This window comes from Canis lupus, chromosome 21, assembly GCF_048164855.1.
Source record: "Canis lupus baileyi chromosome 21, mCanLup2.hap1, whole genome shotgun sequence".
NCBI classification, from domain to species: Eukaryota; Metazoa; Chordata; class Mammalia; order Carnivora; family Canidae; genus Canis; species Canis lupus.
The window spans coordinates 1,473,773-1,491,012 of record NC_132858.1 but is presented as its reverse complement, the minus strand read 5'-3'; the positions used below and the strand labels follow the sequence as shown (position 1 = coordinate 1,491,012).

At 44.4% G+C, this 17,240-nt stretch overlaps 1 long non-coding RNA gene across 2 annotated transcripts in view; it reads left to right on the top strand.

The window, feature by feature from the left end:
- Positions 1-17,240, top strand: part of LOC140612266 (uncharacterized) — a 42,668-nt gene that overhangs the window by 807 nt on the left and 24,621 nt on the right. For both annotated transcript variants that reach the window (XR_012013549.1, XR_012013550.1), the window contains exon 2: positions 10,102-10,267. This is a non-coding gene — a long non-coding RNA (uncharacterized lncRNA). The remainder of the gene's footprint in view (positions 1-10,101; positions 10,268-17,240) is intronic.

Here is a 17,240-nt window from a genome sequence, read left to right as displayed (position 1 = left end):
GCTCGGGAACTGCAAGCCCCAGCGTGCACTGCGAGGCCCAGCGTGCACTGCGAGGCCCAGCGTGCACTGCGAGGACCCGCGGAGCCTGGGAGGAGGATGCTCGTGGTGCGGCGGTCTGCGGGCCGGTGTCTGGGGCCGGACTTCAGACCCGCACTTATCGCTGGAGCCTCCGGCTTTGCGTTCTCCTTCTCCACACTGAGCGACGTCCGTCTGCCCGCTGCCATGTTTGAGAAAGAAAAGGAAAGTGCTCTGTAAGTCGCGGCGGGCTTTGTTTCTGCAGAGCCCTCTGTCCTCTCTCGGGTGCCAGCAGCCCGGGTCCCACCCCTCCTGGGCCCCAGTACTGCGCCGCCACAGTGTTCTCAACCCCAGCACCTTTGCCTCACCCCCGTTGGGCCATGTATGAAGATGCTTTCTTTCTTTGGAGAAGGTGTCGTGGTGCCACCTGGCATCTGCTGGGTGGAGGCTTAGCCGTGCTGCTAACTACCCTGTGCTGCATAGGACAGGTCCCCCACCAGCTCCTCACACACACACACACACACACACACAAATATCCGTCCGAAATGGCAATATCGCCGCCCGCCGTGGAGAAACTAGGCAGTCGCTTTACCCTGTGAGCCAGGGCTGCCATTACCTGTACAAGAAGGTTGAATCTAGAAGAGGTATTCATACACAAACGCTCATTGCAACATGAATGGTAGCAGGCAAGCGGTGGGACCAGCCTAGATGTCTATCAGTCGATGGTTGGATAAAGAAAATGCGGTAAGCCAAACCGTGGGAGAGCCATCCAACCTTGAAGAAGAAAAGCGCTGTCGTCTGCCAAGACACGGGTGAACCCTTAAGGACATTATGCCAAGTGAAATGAGCCAGTCGCAGGAAGACCAACGCTCAGTGATTTTGCTTATGAGACGTATCTAAAGCAGTCAAACTCTTAAGACACAGAACGTGCAGGGGTGGTTGCCAGGGGCTGAGGACAGGAGGGGAAAAAGGAGATTACGCTCCATATAGTTTCCGTTTTGCAAGATGGAAAAGCTGTAGGAGCGATCCTGGAGACCCGGGATCGAGTCCCACGTCGGGCTCCCGGTGCATGGAGCCTGCTTCTCCCTCTGCCTGTGTCTCTGCCTCTCTCTCTCTCTCTGTGACTATCATAAATGAATAAAAATTTAAATAAATAAATAAAATAAAATCCACCGTGATCCATTTTTCTGTGTATCTTTTTTTCTGTACTGAAGGACAATTGAGATATAAAAATGTACATTTAAAAATGCTTGGGCAGCCCAGGTGCCTCAGCGGTTTAGCGCCACCTTCGGCCCAGGGTGTGATCCTGGAGACCCAGGATCGAGTCCCACGTCGGGCTCCCTGCATGGAGCCTGCTTCTCCCTCTGCCTGTGTCTCTGCTTCTCTCTCTGTATCTCTCATGAATAAATAAATAAAATCTTTAAAAAAAAAATGCTTAAGATGGGGCACCTGGATGGCTCAGACGGTCAAGCATCTATCTGCCTTCGGCTCGGGTCATGATCCCGGGATCCTAGGATTGAGCCCATGTCAGGCTCCCTGCTCAGCGGAGCCGGCTTCTCCCTCTGCCTCTAACCCTCCCCTGGTCGTTTTCTCTTTCTCTTTCTCTAATAAAATCTTTTTTAAAAAATGGTTAGGGTGGGAATCTCTGGGTGGCTCCGTGGTTTGGCACCTGCCTTTGGCCCAGGGCGTGATCCTGGAGTCCCGGGATCGAGTCCCACGTCAGGCTCCCTGCATGGAGCCTGCTTCTCCCCCTGCCTGTGTCTCTGCCTCTCTCTGTGTGTCTTTCATGAATAAATAAATAAAATCTTCTTAAAAAATGGTTAGGATGATAAATTTTATATTTTGGCCAAGACTGAAAGAAAAGTTAAACTTTTCTTCCACTTCCTATGTTTCTGTAGCACTGCTTTCCTCTGACCCTCCTCCTACCCAGTCTAGTTTCACTGCCTTCTTTCACAGGGGAATAACAACTACCCTCAACCCCCAATGCTTTGTTGGCCCCCAAGTGTCTCTTACTTGGCCCCCCTTCAGATGTTCCTCACTGCCCCAGTTTCAACACCCCTCCCCCGCCCAGTCACATTAAAGCAAACTGAGAGGCAGGAATGTGGAAGTGTGTGAACAGAGAAGACTTATTCTACTCCACCCAACCCTAGAGGCCTGTATCTCTGCTGGAACACTGCCCTATGGAGTTAAACATTGGGAGGAACAGCTACCGAATCTCACCTCCAAGCTACCATTTCCTGAATGCCGCATTTGTTCTGGGCACTTTTCCAGCCTTTATCTCCTCACCACAAGCTACAGAGTTTATCTCTGTTTTAACTGATGAAAAAAGAGGATAAGTAACCTGTCGAAATACCGTAGCTAAAGAACTGGAACCAAACCTCGCATCTCTTGCCTCCACTTTAGAAAGAATTATTTAAGGGCAGATGTGAGAAAAGTGATTTATTTAAATGCCTTCAAATCAGATAAAGACTACCCTGCCAACAATGAATTAGACTTACTCTTGAGTTTTACCTGAATTATCAGCCCATATCTACAATGCACAGCCAAAAATAACTTCCAGAGGGCTCCTGGCTGGTTCAGTCAACAGAACATGCAAGTCTTGATTTGGGGATCCTGAGTTTGAACCCCACGTTAGATGTAGTAGAGATTACTTAAACTTTTTTAAAGAAAGATTTTATCTATTTATTCATGAGAGAGAGAGAGACACACACACACAGCCAGAGGGAGAAGCAGGCTCCATGCAGGGAGCCCGACGTGGGACTGGATCCCGGGTTCCCAGGACCATGCTCTGGGCTGAAGGCAGTGCTAAACCACTGAGCCACCGGGGCTGCCCTTAAATAAATAAACTTTTAAAAATTCCCCTACAAAATCAGCTGCTTCTCTTAATTCAATATAATAACTTTTTGTGTGGCCGCAAAAAGTGTTCCAGACACTGTGCTAAGGACACAGCAATGAGCCTAGGCAGATGTGACCCTGCTCTCACTAAGTTTACTGCATGGTGGACTATATTTATATCGTTAAAATGTTCGGGCATTAGAGTTGGATTTCTGACAGTGAAATAAAGTAGAAGTCACAGGTAGAGATTAGCATGAAGAAACCTGTGATGGAATGTTCTGGAAAGCAATGAGGAAGCCTCCTCTCAGATGAGTGCTGCAGCCCCCCTCCCCCCCCCCCCCCCCCCCACTGCAAGATCCTTTGGAGACAAAGGCAGTGCCTGAAATGTGGATTTCCTGTGAGATTAGGAAACTTAATATCTGCCCCACAGAGGAAACCAGTAGTTCCAGGTCTCTAGAGCAAAAATGGGAAGTCCAGAGGTCTGCAACAATACTCTTCAAATAGTTTTGTTCTAGCATCCATTAAGACAATTTTAAAATCTACACACACATTTTTAAAATTGACCTTCAAATTATTTTCCTCATTTAAATGGTTGTAAAAGATGTAATTTCCTAAAACTCCTGGATCGCTCTTTCAAATGTATCTAATGACATCAAAATGCCATAGCAATTTAAAATCCACCAGGATCTGGGATGCCTGGGTGGTGCAGCGGTTTGGCGCCTGCCTTTGGCCCAGGGCGTGATCCTGGTGACCCGGGATCGAGTCCCACATTGGGCCCCCGGTGCATGGGGCCTGCTTCTCCCTCTGCCTGTGTCTCTGCCTCTCTCTCTCTATGACTATCATAAATGAATAAAAATTAAAAAAAAATAAAATCCACCATGATCCATTTTTCTGTGTATCTTTTTTCTGTACTGAAGGACAATTGCGAAATAAAAATTATATATATTTCAGGTGTACATGACATTTGATATTTACACACTGAGATAATCACAACCAATCAAATTAACATATGCCACGCCTCAGTTACTTTTTCTTTTGTTATTTATTTTTTCTTCTTTCTTTTTTTAAAGTGATAAAGATACTTAAATCTACCCTCTTAGCAAATTTCAAGTACATAATACAGTATCGCTATCTATATTCCTATAACTATACATTAGATCTCTAGTACTTAACCATCTTGCATAACTGAAACTTTGTTGAACAACACCTCACCCTTTCTTTTTCCACAGCCTCTAGAAACCACCATTCTACTCTCTACTTCTATGTGTTTGCCTATTTTAGATTCTATATATAGGTAGATCATGCAGAATTTGTCCTTCTGTGTCTTATTTCATTTAGTGTAATGTCCTCCGGCTTCATTCAAGTAGTTAGAAATGCCTAAATTTCCTTCCTTTTTTATTTTTTAAATATTTTTATATTTTAATTTATTTATGAACTTACTTATTCATGAGAGAGACACAGAGAGGGGCAGAGACATAGGCAGAGGAACAGGCAGGCTCAATCCCAGCACCCCAGGATCATGACCTGAACCAAAGGCAGACACTCCACCACTGAGCCACCCAGGCGTCCCCATTATTGCCATTTTAAAGAACAAACTATGCATAAATTAGTGCAAGAATTTGACATTTTTAAGAGAAAGCAGTTTTAGTAACAGTATAGCCCTGTGATCCTAATTTAAAACATATAATTAAATACCTTAGATTCATATTTTTAAGCTGAAATCCCACTAAATCTACATACCAGAATTGGATTATTTAAGAGAACTTAAGATTCACCATCAACCAAGATGGCCTTAAACATTCCCCTTCAGCTTGATTAAACTTTAGGCTGCTTCTTGGCTGTAGATCCTGTTCTCTCCTTCCTTAGAACAGTTTCTTTAGAAAACTTGGAATGGTAAATTCTTTTTCTGCCCCTTTGAAATATATGTAAATCTCTTTAAAAAGCATCTTGCCAGTTTTACAACCTAGGAATGTCTTCCTCAAGGATTTAGGAACCATCCCTTCAAAATATAACAGACCGAGCCATCCAGGCACCCCATGACCTCATGCATTCCCAACCCATCAGCAAGACTTTCTCTGTAATAAGTTGGAAGCTCAATGCCATTAGGCCGTGATTCATTCATCTCCCATACTGATTCCATGAGTAGGATAACCTTAGGATTACATGTGGCTTCTATTGTGCTTCAGAGAAAGATTACATACGATTACATCCAGGCGAATTCTGGTTGCGCAAGACAGTGGTTCCTCATTACTAAACCCTCACTGAGAGAGCATCTGGTTATTTCACTCTGTGCCTTGCTTATCGGAGAGGCTGCACAGATAGCATAAAAGGATTTTAGTCTGGTGAGGTTTATTCTTCAGTATAAGTGAATAGACAGACTCTTTTTTTCACCTTTCTTTGCATGCTTTTTTACTTAGAATGAATGAGTCTCTCAGCCATCATTATCATAGAGCAACAACAAAAAAGAGTGAGCTTTTTGAGACCTCCACACAGAGGCTCCTCAAATAAAACACACAGCACAGAGAACTTCTCTACCAGCTGATGTAAAGGAACAGGACAGAATTAGCCCTCCTGGGATGCCTGAGTGGCTCAGGGCATGATCCTGGAGTCCTGGGATCGAGTCCCACATCGGGCATGGAGCCTGCTTCTCCCCCTGCCTATATCTCTACCTCTGTGTATGTGTGTCTCTCATGAATAAATAAATAAAATCTTAAAAAAAAAAAAAAGAATTAGCCTTCCTGTCTTAAACAATGGTAGAAATGGACCTCCAAGTATGAGGCATTTCTTTTTAGGCCTTAGAGCCAGAGTGTAATTGCCAAGGTAAGGAAATACCGGGGGTTGAGCTCCTGGACTGTTTGGTCTCTCTATCCTATGGATGGTGGTGCAGAGAGCTGGAGCCCCGCTAAGCTGAGGATGCAGACTTCAGACCCACGGCAGCTGAGGGGATTGGAATCCTTGAGACAGAGGAGTGCTCAGTGCAGGTATACCAGTTGGATAACAAGATTGCTGGTAGTGTGACTTTTAAAGTTGGGGTTGTTGGGATCCTTGGGTGGCGCAGCGGTTTGGCGCCTGCCTTTGGCCCAGGGCGCGATCCTGGAGATCCGGGATCGAATCCCACGTTGGGTTCCCGGTGCATGGAGCCTGCTTCTCCCTCTGCCTGTGTCTCTGCCTCTCTCTCTCTCACTGTGTGCCTATCATGAATAAATAAAAATTAAAAAATAAAAAATAAAGTTGGGGTTGTAAGTTCAAGCCCCACGCGGAGTGTAGAAATTACTTAAAATCTTCATAAACAAGAACAAAAAAGGGAAATGCATGAGGTCTGCTACTCCCTCTATCCATCTCCACCTAAGAGAAAACCTTCCCTGTGGAACAGGGAATACTTGAAATTTGATGACTATCACTCACACTACCCTGGGAGAGCCCTGCGATAGGGAATGCCAGCATTTGCCTCTCGGACTTTCCTTCTGTTTTGCTTGGGTGGCTTTGCATATCTTTGCTCCAACAAGTATCTTAGAATTGAGCTCACAACCCTATTTCCTTCATTTCAAGATCCACAAGGAACACATTGCCGTAGCTCCAACTATTGAGGATCTCGAGTGCATTAATTCTTTGTTCCATTCTAAGTCTTCATCTCTTTTACAGAGTATCTTGTCTGGATCTAGACTGTTCTACCTCCTTTGTACCCTGAGGGTACAGCCCTAGCTTCTGCTGGCAGTAGGAGATGCTATATAAGGAATTCCTATTCAGGATGACTAGTTGGACCACATTCCTTCCAACCAATGATTCTGAAATACTAAATTCATAGGTCTTGTTCACATTTTGAAATGGCACAGGTCATTGGCTACTTGGAAGAAAAGGCAAAGTCATTTGGTTCTGCAAAATCAAAGTATATTTAACAACTGGGAGGTGGTTGGCAGAGAAAGCTCTGCGTCAACCCTGTGTCAGTTTGCTGGGGTCCCACAGAGTGGCTTTGATGATCAAAATGTAATGTCTCACCTCTCTGGGGGCCAGAGTGCAAGATCAAGGCATCGGCAGGGCCGGTCTCTCCTGAGGGGGCTGTGAAAGAGAATTCGTGCCATTCTTCTAGCTAGTGGTGGTTTGCCGGCAGTCTTTGGGTTATCTCAGTCTCTGCCTTCAGGTTCTACGGTGTGCTCCCTGTGTGCTTGCCTTCTTAGGTCACAAGGCGGTGTCTGAGACATCTTCCCACAACCGAAGTTCCAGGGGGAGGCCAACTGACGTTGGGTGCTATCTTTCTTTTGCTGCCAACCGTAAATGGCAGTTCCCAGCACTTAGAAGGTCTTTTTTTTTTTCAAAGATATTATTTATTTATTCATGAGAGACAGAGAGAGAGAGAGAGAGAGAGAGAGAGGCAGAGACACAGGCAGAGGGAGAAGCAGGCTGCGTGCAGGGAGCCTGATGTGGGGACTAGATGCCCATCCAGGTCTCCAGGATCACGCCCTGGGCCAAAGGTGGCGCTAAACTGCTGAGCCACCCAGGCTGCCCCCAGGATGTCTTCAGAGGTAGGTGGCCTCCAGGTAGCCGAATGAAGCTGCAAGGTCGTGTGGTGGGCAAAAAGCCCAGAGCCCCGCTGCGTGACTTCAGGCGTCACCAGCCCCATCTGCAAAGTGAAGGGAGTGAAACAGGCGGCTTCGTAAGGTCCCTCCAGCTTGTAAGGCTAATTCTTAGAGCACCTGGGGGAATCGGGTTCTCTGAATTTAGAGAGGAACTCCCTGCTGCGTGTCCACTAGGAGGCAGTAAATGTCTGCGTTTGGATGTGCGGCCCTTTGACCACTCCTTGCCTACTTGATATCAGTTCACCTAAAAAGAAAAAAGAAGGTCGGATAAGGAATCTCTTTTTAGTTTTCCCCTCAATACTACTCTGAAATGGTAACTTATAAGTCACGGCCATGCCAGGCAATAAGAAAAACTGCGTGTTTTCTTGCTTTCTGCATCAGTCTGAATTTCCCCAGAATTTATCTGGGTGGCTCAGTCAAGACTCTTGATTTCCACTCAGGTCATGATCTCAGGGTACTGGGATGGAGCCCTGCCTCAGGCAGGAGGGTCCACACTCAGCAGGGATCTGCTTGAGATTCTCCCACTCCCTCTGCCCCCGGCCCCACTCATGCGCTCTCTCTCTCAAATAAATAAGTAAATAAAATTTTTTTTAATCTTAAAAAACAAGCAAACAAACAAAACTGACCTCTCACCCATAAAGAGCCATCTCTTTCTCTTAATGTGATGAGCTTGGAGATCACGGACTTGTCAAGTAACAGATTTTCGGACCTGAAAAGGAAGAGTTCTTTGCAGTTGAAGAACAGATCAGAGCGGTGAGTGGCTAGTTCAAGGTCACGTGGCAAGTAAGTGATGCGGCCAGGACTAGAAACCATCAAAATCAGCTTTCTCTGCTGTTATAAGATGTGATCATCTGACCAGTGATCTCTGCTCCCCATGGTGGTTGAATTTTGCATTGAATTTTGCTTGGTAGGTTGCCTTTTTTTTTTTTTTTTTTTGTTAAATAGACTTTATTCTTTTAGAGCATTTTTAGGTGCACAGCAAAATTAAGTAGAAGGTACAGGGATTTTTCCATACACCCTCTGGCGCCATGCATGACTAGTAGCCTTCTGTTGTCACTTCACTGATACCCCTCACTAGAGTGGTACATTTGTGATAACTGCTGAACCTGCATTAGGGTTCACTCTTGCTGTTGTGCAGTCTATGGATTTTTTAAAAAGATTTTATTTATCTATTCATGAGAGACACAGGGTGGGGGGGCAGAGACAGAGGCAGAGGGAAAAGCAGGCTCCATGCAGGGAGCCTGATGTGGGACTCGATTCCGGGACTCCTGGGATCATGCCCTAAGCCAAAGGCAGACACTCAACCGCTGAGCCACCCAGGTGCCCCCAGTCCATGGATTTAGACAAATTTGAGTCTCATACAGAGTAGCAGTTTCATTTGCCCCCAAATCCTTTGTGCTTTGCCTTTTCATCCCTCCTTGTGTTCACCCCTGGCAACCACTGATCCTTTTAGTGTCTGTAAGCTTTTGCCTTTTCCAGATTGTCACAGAGTTGAACTCATCCAGCACCTAGTAATATTAGTGCCTTGATAGCTCATTTCTTTTCTTTTAAAGATTTATTATTTTTTTTTTTACCTTAAAGAGAGAAAGAGAAAGAGAGAGAGAGAATGCTCCTGAGCAGGGGGAGGGGCAGGGAAAGAGGAAGAGGGAGAGAAATAGAGTCCCGCTCAGCTTGGAGCCCATCATGGGGCTCAATCCCATGACCCTGAGATCATGACCTGAGCTGAAATCAAGAGTCAAATGCTGGGCAGCCCAGGTGGCTCAGCGGTTTAGCGCCGCCTCCAGCCCAGGGCCTGATCCTGGAGACCAGGGATCGAGTCCCACGTCGGCCTCCCGCCATGGAGCCTGTTTCTCTCTCTGTCTGTGCCTCTGTCTCTCTCTCTCTCTGTCTCTCATGAGTAAATAAAATCTTTAAAAAAAAAAAAAAAAGAGTCAAATGCTTAACTGACTGAGCCACCCAGGCTAACAAGATAGCTTGTTTCTTTTTAGTGTTGAATAGCATTCCATAGTGGAGGTGTATCCATTTATTTATGCATTCACTTGCTGGAGAATATGGCAGTTGCTTCTAGTAGGTTGACTTTTGAATGTGCAGAAATGTATTATTCAAAACCTTTCTGGGGATCCCTGGAAGGCTCTGCGGTTTAGTACCTGCCTTCGGCCCAGGGCGTTGCCCTGGAGTCTTGGGATTGAGTCCCATGTTAGGCTCCCTGCATGGAGCCCGCTTCTCCCTCTGCCTGTGTCTCTGCCGCTCTCTCTCTCTCTCTCTCTTTCTCTCTCTCTCTCTCTCTCTCATGAATAAATAAATAAAATCTTTAAAAAACAAAAACAGAAACAAAACCTTCCTCATCAGAAAGAGCTTTAGTCACATCCCATTAAATCCATTATGTCAAATTAAAGCTCTGGTGAAATCCATTAAAACAGTGGTTCTCTGGACTTTTGGGATGCCACAAAGCAGTAAAATTAATAAAAAATGTTTGGTCATCTACAGTGGGTTAATTTTACTGTGCAAATATGCCTGTTTAATTTTAAGTCTCTTATTGTGATCCATTATTATAAAAGAGAAGACATTTTAACTAAAAAAGTAGAGGGTACTCGATCTCCAAATACATCACAATGAGAAAAATACATTCCTGTGTGAAAAACTCTTGCATTGTTCTTATTTGTCTCATTTTGCACAGATCACTAAAATCCTTGTCTCCCACTGAAGCCAGCCTACAGATCAACCTTGGGAACCACCGCCTTAAGGAATCAGCCAATGTTACACAAGTCCCTCTACAAAAGAGCCCTTCTGCCTATGAATGGCTCCCTTCAAGAGCCACGGAGGCTGACCACATTTCCGAGCGGGTAAGAGAAAACAGTGAGGGTGGGAAAGTATGTCTTCTAAAGCTGAATTTAGGAAGAACTTTCTGGGAGAAGATTTGTAAATTCTATTTCTGTATGATAAAACGCTCTTGGGACCTAAAACCATTTCCTTCTGTGGATGCAAACACTCTGGATCAGTAAGATCTGGGTTGCATCCTAGAACAAGGGTGTAGACTGCTGTGTGGACCCCTCACACTCACCTTCGGCAACAAATTGAGAAAGCAAGATTCCTTCTTTTATTTACTCAGTGGCTCTTTGGCAGACTGTCTAATCCCAGTCCACAGTTTTAAAGGATGCCATCAGGTTGCCGACAATAGCCACTTGGATAATGCTAGAACTTCTTTTTAAACAAGGTTCCAGTTTTGCAAACCAATGTTCTTCACAGCAATTTTTCACTCCACCTTCTCTGTCCCTTACATTATATTATCTGAGAAAAGATATACTTAAAAAAAAAAAAAAGCAAAAACAAAAAACCTTTATCCCCTTGTGGGATTTACTAGATACATACAAGTCAAAGTATAATTCCTATCGTCCCTTTTGGTCATAAGACTGTGCCCATGTGCCTGTCTTCTTCTAAGAGGAGTAAAACCAATCTAGAACTCTTCCTGGATGGTAGGGGTGTTTGGGGTGCTCCCTAGGCACTGTGTGTTCCTAAGAAAACTAGGAACTCTGGAGGCTGTCTGCAGGAAAACAGATAACCCTAACTGCTTGGAATGTAGAGAGGTTCTTGCCATGTCATCTCTCCTGGACTTGAAGTTATGCACAAAAATCTCCTTTCCTCAGAAAAGCTGAAAGAAAATATTCTAGGTGTGAAGCTGGGGATGCAAGCCCCTGCAGACCCCACAATTTAGACATTGGACTCCTCGCTGCCTCTGAGCAATCAACTAGCCCTTAATCACTGTTAAAGAAACAAGAAAAATTGCCTCAGGAAATAACCTGAAGTTACCTCCTCAGAAATCCATGGGATGCTGTTCTGCCTGAGATGGCAAACATAATGTGCAGTGTTTGCGAGAAAAAAAAAATAGTGATTTGCAGCTTAGTAACAGTCATAGGATGTAGACTTCTGCATTTGTACTCTCTCTTCGAGATGAGGTCGCAAGTACAAACCACCCAGAATGTCTTGCAGTTCCCAGTCCCCTAAAGCGGAACAGCCAGGTCTCTAAAGCAGAACAGCCCCCTCACTATAAGTACACTGAAACCTTGTGCCAGGCACAAGGTGATCAAGAAAGGAAAACCTACAGCTGACTCAATCCCTAATCAATCAGCATGATCCAAAATGCTTACCCTGAAATTTCACCCTTTAAGAACCCCTGTTTGGGATCCCTGGGTGGCGCAGCGGTTTGGCGCCTGCCTTTGGCCCGGGTCGCGATCCTGGAGACCTAGGATCGAATCCCACGTTGGGTTCCCGGTGCATGGAGCCTGCTTCTCCCTCTGCCTGTGTCTCTGCCTCTCTGTCTCTCTCTGTGTGACTATCATGAATAAATAAATAAAATCTTTAAAAAAAATAAATAAATAAAAATTAAAAAAAAAAAAAAAACCCTGTTTGAAAGCCACTGGGGCATTTGAGACTTTTAACCATGAGTTCCCCATTCTCCTGGGTGGTGCCCCAGCAATAAATAGCCTATCTTTCCTCACTGCAAAATCTTGGTGTCAGTTTTTATTGACTTGCTGCACATCGAGGGGACACACTCTCCTTTGGTTTGGCTACAGGTAGGCTGAAGGGGAAGAAGGTGAAATAATGTAGAAAAATACTGCAGGATTCTAAAGTCTCTACTATTATATTAAGCTCTGGTGGGTTCATGTGGTTTTCTCCAAAAGTAAGTATAGATTACTGGCAAAGCCTTTTTCACTAGGGAAAGCTCTGAGGCTCTTTGGAATGTTCTAGAGTCCTCTAGGAGAATGTTATGGATAGTTCCACTGATCCTGCAATTTATCCTTTCATCACCGTAAGAGTTGTGATGTTTCCCCTCTAGATGTTTACATAATTAAAAGAGTCTTCAAAATAAAGTAGGAGCTGCTGGCTGGCTCAGTCAGAGGAGTGTGTGACTCCTGATCTTAGAGTCATGAGCTTCAGCCCCACACTGGGTGTAGAGATTACTAAAAATAAATAAATAAACTTCAAAATAAAACAGAATGTAAAAGAAAATGTCAAAATAATATATCCTCATTAGAGAAACCTTGAAAATAGAGAACTAGAGGGTAATCACCAGACTCTCACCACCTAATGGCACCGTGGCTATATTTCTTCCTATGACTCTGTGTATGTCTTTCAAACACAGCTGTAACCAGGGTGTGCTAACAACCTTGTGTTCTTTTGGTACTTTTATGCATATGTGTTTTAGCTTGCTACCATTTCATGAGTCTCAGTTTTCTGGGCTATGAAATCCCTTCTTGTGGGTGGCACATTTTAGCTAACTACTCCCTTTAATGAGTTTGAGGACAATGTGATTTTTATTTTGTTGTTACCAACTGGAAATCTATGAAAGTATCCATTTTGCCAAGCGGTGCCTATGTTAGCCATTGTTATATTTCAAAATCTTTTTTTTTTATTTTTTATTTGTTTATGATAGTCACAGAGAGAGAGAGAGGCAGAGACACAGGCAGAGGGAGAAGCAGGCTCCATGCACCGGGAGCCCGACGTGGGATTCGATCCCGGGTCTCCAGGATCGCGCTCTGGGCCAAAGGCAGGCGCCAAACTGCTGCGCCACCCAGGGATCCCTCAAAATCTTTCTTAATTGAATAGATACAAATAGCAGCTCATCTTTATATCTATTTCTTTTGTTTACAGTGAAATTAAACAGTTTTGCCCAGTCTTTCACTCTACCTTCTATTTTGGTGACATCCTGGTTAAGTCCTTTGGGCAGAACCAATTAGAATGATGTTTCCTACTGATGACCATTTAGAGATGACCAGTAAATGTTCAAAGGGGGAGTGTTCTGCAGAGCAGAGAGCTAAAATAGTCCATTGTGATGATTGAATACTCTATTGTAGTTATAAGTAGGTGAAATGTCATGTAAAAATGAAAGACTAGAACTTCCCTCTTCGTTCTCAGGATAGTTGTAATTTGGTTCAGCACACATATTTGACACTCAGCACCTGTGATCTACCTGTGACTCGAGCTGTTGTTTTTGTCTAACTCCTCCTACAGTCAGTGAAGACCAGAAAGCAATTGCATAGAACGCTATTGATCTAGGGCTCCTTAGAATAAAGGATTCACACATCACATTCAAAGACTCCAAATATGTGAGCTTAGATCCTTTCCTACCACTGCTGAAATATCCTGCCTCTTGTTTAAAGACTGTCTGACTGGTTTTACCACTTTGCTGCTTTCTTTGCACCCTGTCAGTCACAGCACCATAAATTCTTTTGTGGATCATTTACATTTGTTTTATGCCACTAACACCTGTTACATATATTATGGGCATTACTCATTGAATGTTGGTGTTGTAATAGGGTGTTATAAGCACTCTATTTGGTAGTTACTATTATGCCCATTTTACAAATGGGGCATTGAGTCCCAAAGACAAAAGCCAGCTTGCTCTGGCCTGAGAAGAGGCACCAGGGGGGAGCAGCATGGACGTGAAATCACATCCCTCTGATTCCAGAGCCACCACAGTAAGTTACCACAAACCTGCAGTTTAGCCCTAGAGGCTATGAATAAAAGCACTCTGCTCTTAAATCTCAGGCAATATGGCCTAACATTTGTACATAGTAGATGTTTATTAGAAACCCCACTGACCAAAAAGGGGGTTACCCACGTAAAAGATTCTATGTCTCCAAATTAGGCCATTCCTCTGCCTCTCTACAAATTCTAAGCTCGCTTACCTGAACATTATTGGGGGTGCAGTGGATTAGAGCATTTAAAAAATCTTTGTAATGACCTGAATGACGTCAGAATTGTTGATCTGAAGGCCCTTTATTACTGAAAAGCCAATAAGCTGTGGATAAACTATGTAGTGAGAAATCTCCATCTTCTGGTCTCAGAACCGGTTCCCTGTCTGAAACTGACACCTCTGGCTCTTGTCTGTGGGTGTCATGGCCTCCCACTACATTTTTATACACTTGGCAAAGGAACCACCTTTTCATGCGTGGGCCTTAAAATATCTGTTGATCTTACTCACAAAAGGCCTCCAAGGTAGGGACACGTGTCTCTTCTCTAAGAAAGTACAAATTATAATGTTGGTCTTCTCCCAAACACTAGCAGCACCTCAGCATCCTAGAAACACCTAGAACTACTTGGAACCACTTCATTTATCTCTTCAGTCAAATTTTAAAAACTTACTGTAAACTCTGATCATTTTATTAGGTTAATTTCACCTGAAATAAACTCATAACCTAATTACTGATTTTGTTGATGGCCTTAGTATTACATTTTGCCGGGGTTTTATAATGTTGGTTTAGGGACTAGGTTCAGAGTTTATTGTATGTTTGTTTCTTCTCATTTCTCTCACTCTGTGCTCACTTCTAGTCTTAAACGGTTTTTCACTTGCCTCACTTCCAACCTCAATGGCTCCCGTCTGGAACAGACTGTAATTATGACAGTTGGGCATGGCTGCCCCATGAATGACTAATGATGATGCAGGTCCAGGCATGGAGCCAGTGGATGAACCCTGGTCCTACCACTTCTCTGGACTTGCAGCTTATACACCTTAGCCCAGTGTTCAGCAGCAATGAAGTTCAGCTCCTGGCCTGCCTTGGCCCAGACCACGACTTCAAGCAAGGATCCCGCTGTGTCTAATTAGAGACCTTTAGTTCCCATGACCACCCAGGAATGAAAATGGGGGCTTCCATGGACTCTCTGGGCCTGGAGCTCTGAAACCCACTTACCACAGTGCATTTCCATTCTGCTTCTCATCATGGTTCTGAGGCCACCTGGGGTCGGCATAATAAGAGCCCCCTGAGATGGACATCCATGTTCTAGTTACCTTACATAGCAACAGGGAGTTTGCAATGGGATGGGTTCAGGATTTTGAGATGGGGAGATACTCTTGGATTCTCTGGGTGGGCTGATGTGACCACAGGGGCCCTTATAAAGGAAAGAGGGAGACAAGAGAGTCACAGGAGGAGATGTGACCTTGGAGACATTAGAGGCAGGGGCACCTGGGTGGCTCAGTGGTTGAGCATCTGCCTTTGGCTCAGGTCGTGATCTCAGAGTCCTGGGATCAAGTTCTGCATCAGGCTCCATGCATGATGGAGCCTGCTGCTCCCTCTGCCTGTATCTGCCTCTTTCTCTGAGTATCTCATGAGTAAATAAATAAAATCTTTTTTAAAAATAAAGAAAGAAACAGCAGAGACAGAAGTCTGATGCTGCTGCACTGCTGGCTTTGACCAATGAGCCAAGGCAGGCAGGCAGCCTCTAGATGTTGCAAGGAAACAGTCTCCCCTAAAGGCTTTAGAATGGATGCGGGCCTGATAACACCTGGAGTTTTAACTTAGTAAGACCTAGTATGGACTTCTGACCTCCAGAACTGCAAGATAATAAACTTATGTTGCTCTGAGCCATGAAGTTTTCAGTAATTTTTTTAAATTTTTATTTATTTATGATAGTCACACAGAGAGAGAGAGAGAGAGAGAGGCAAAGACACAAGCAGGCAGAGGGAGAAGCAGACTCCATGCACTGAGGGATCCCAGTTTTCAGTAATTTGTTACAGCAGCCATAGGAAACCATCTTTGGGGTCGTTTTGTTGTTGTTTTGTTTTTTCTTTTATTTTAACCCCCCGCCCCCCTTTTCTGCATTTGGAGCTGAGGAGGCCTACCAAACAGGAATTTGCCCACAAGTGGACTCTTTCTCCAGTAATCAGTCTTGATTGTTTATTAAAGTGGGAAACAGGGTAGCCCGGGTGGCTCAGCGGTTTAGCACCGCCTTCGGCCCAGGGTGTGATCCTGGAGACCCGGGATCGAGTCCCACGTCGGGCTCCCTGCATGGAGCCTGCTTCTCTCTCTGCCTGTGTCTCTGCCTCTCTCTCTCTCTGTGTCTCTCATGAATAAATAAAATCTTAAAAAAAAAATAAAGTGGGAAACACAGACTGACAATGATAGGAGTGCATAGAATATGCTCACAGGTGTATTGTTCAGGGCTTTAAAATGTTGCAAGCTTTTTTCTAAATCACATATATGCTCTGTATGTAGCACCTAAACCCTAATACTCTAAAGCCATACACGAATTGCCAGACTGCCTTTGAAATAGTTATAACCTACCTAATAGTGCGAGTGTTGGACACAAAGTGTTGAAAACTGGGACGTCTTTTTCTCTGTGATTCAATCCCCATCATACCTAAAGAAATAAATCATTTTCTCTAAGACTTTCATTTTACTCTCTGTCTCTTTCAGCGTTTGTAGGAATAATAAACATATTTTAAAGCTTTTAAGTAATTAGAATTGTTTTCTTGTTACATCTATATGTAAGGTGCATCTTCCATATATACATCTATATGAAAGCCATCGTATTAATTGTCTCTTGCCACATTGCAAAGTACACCAGAGCTTAAAAAAATAACATTTATTATCTTATGTAATTTCTGTAGGTCAGGGATGGGCAAGCCGCTTAGCTGGGTAGACCCGCCCCCAAGTCTCTCGTGGAGCTGTGGTCAGATGTGGGCCACACGTGCAGTCGATCTGAAGTCTGGTTAGAGCTGGGGATCTGCTCCCCAGGTGGCTTGTGCAGGTTAGTGCTGACTGATGCTGGTGGCAGGAATTTTCACTGCTCAACACAAGGACCTCCCACTAGGACTGCTTCAGTGTCCTTACAGCTGCAGCTGGCACAGAGCAATCAGTTCAAGAGGCAGCAAGCAGAAGCTTTGATGCTCTTTATGATCTAGATTCAGAAGTCACATACATCTTGTCCATGACATCCAACTGGACACACAGGCCAGCCCTATTCAGTGTAGAGCAGATGACACACAGGGGTGAGTGTCAGAGGACAAGATCCACTGGGGACCATCTTGGAGGCTGTGGA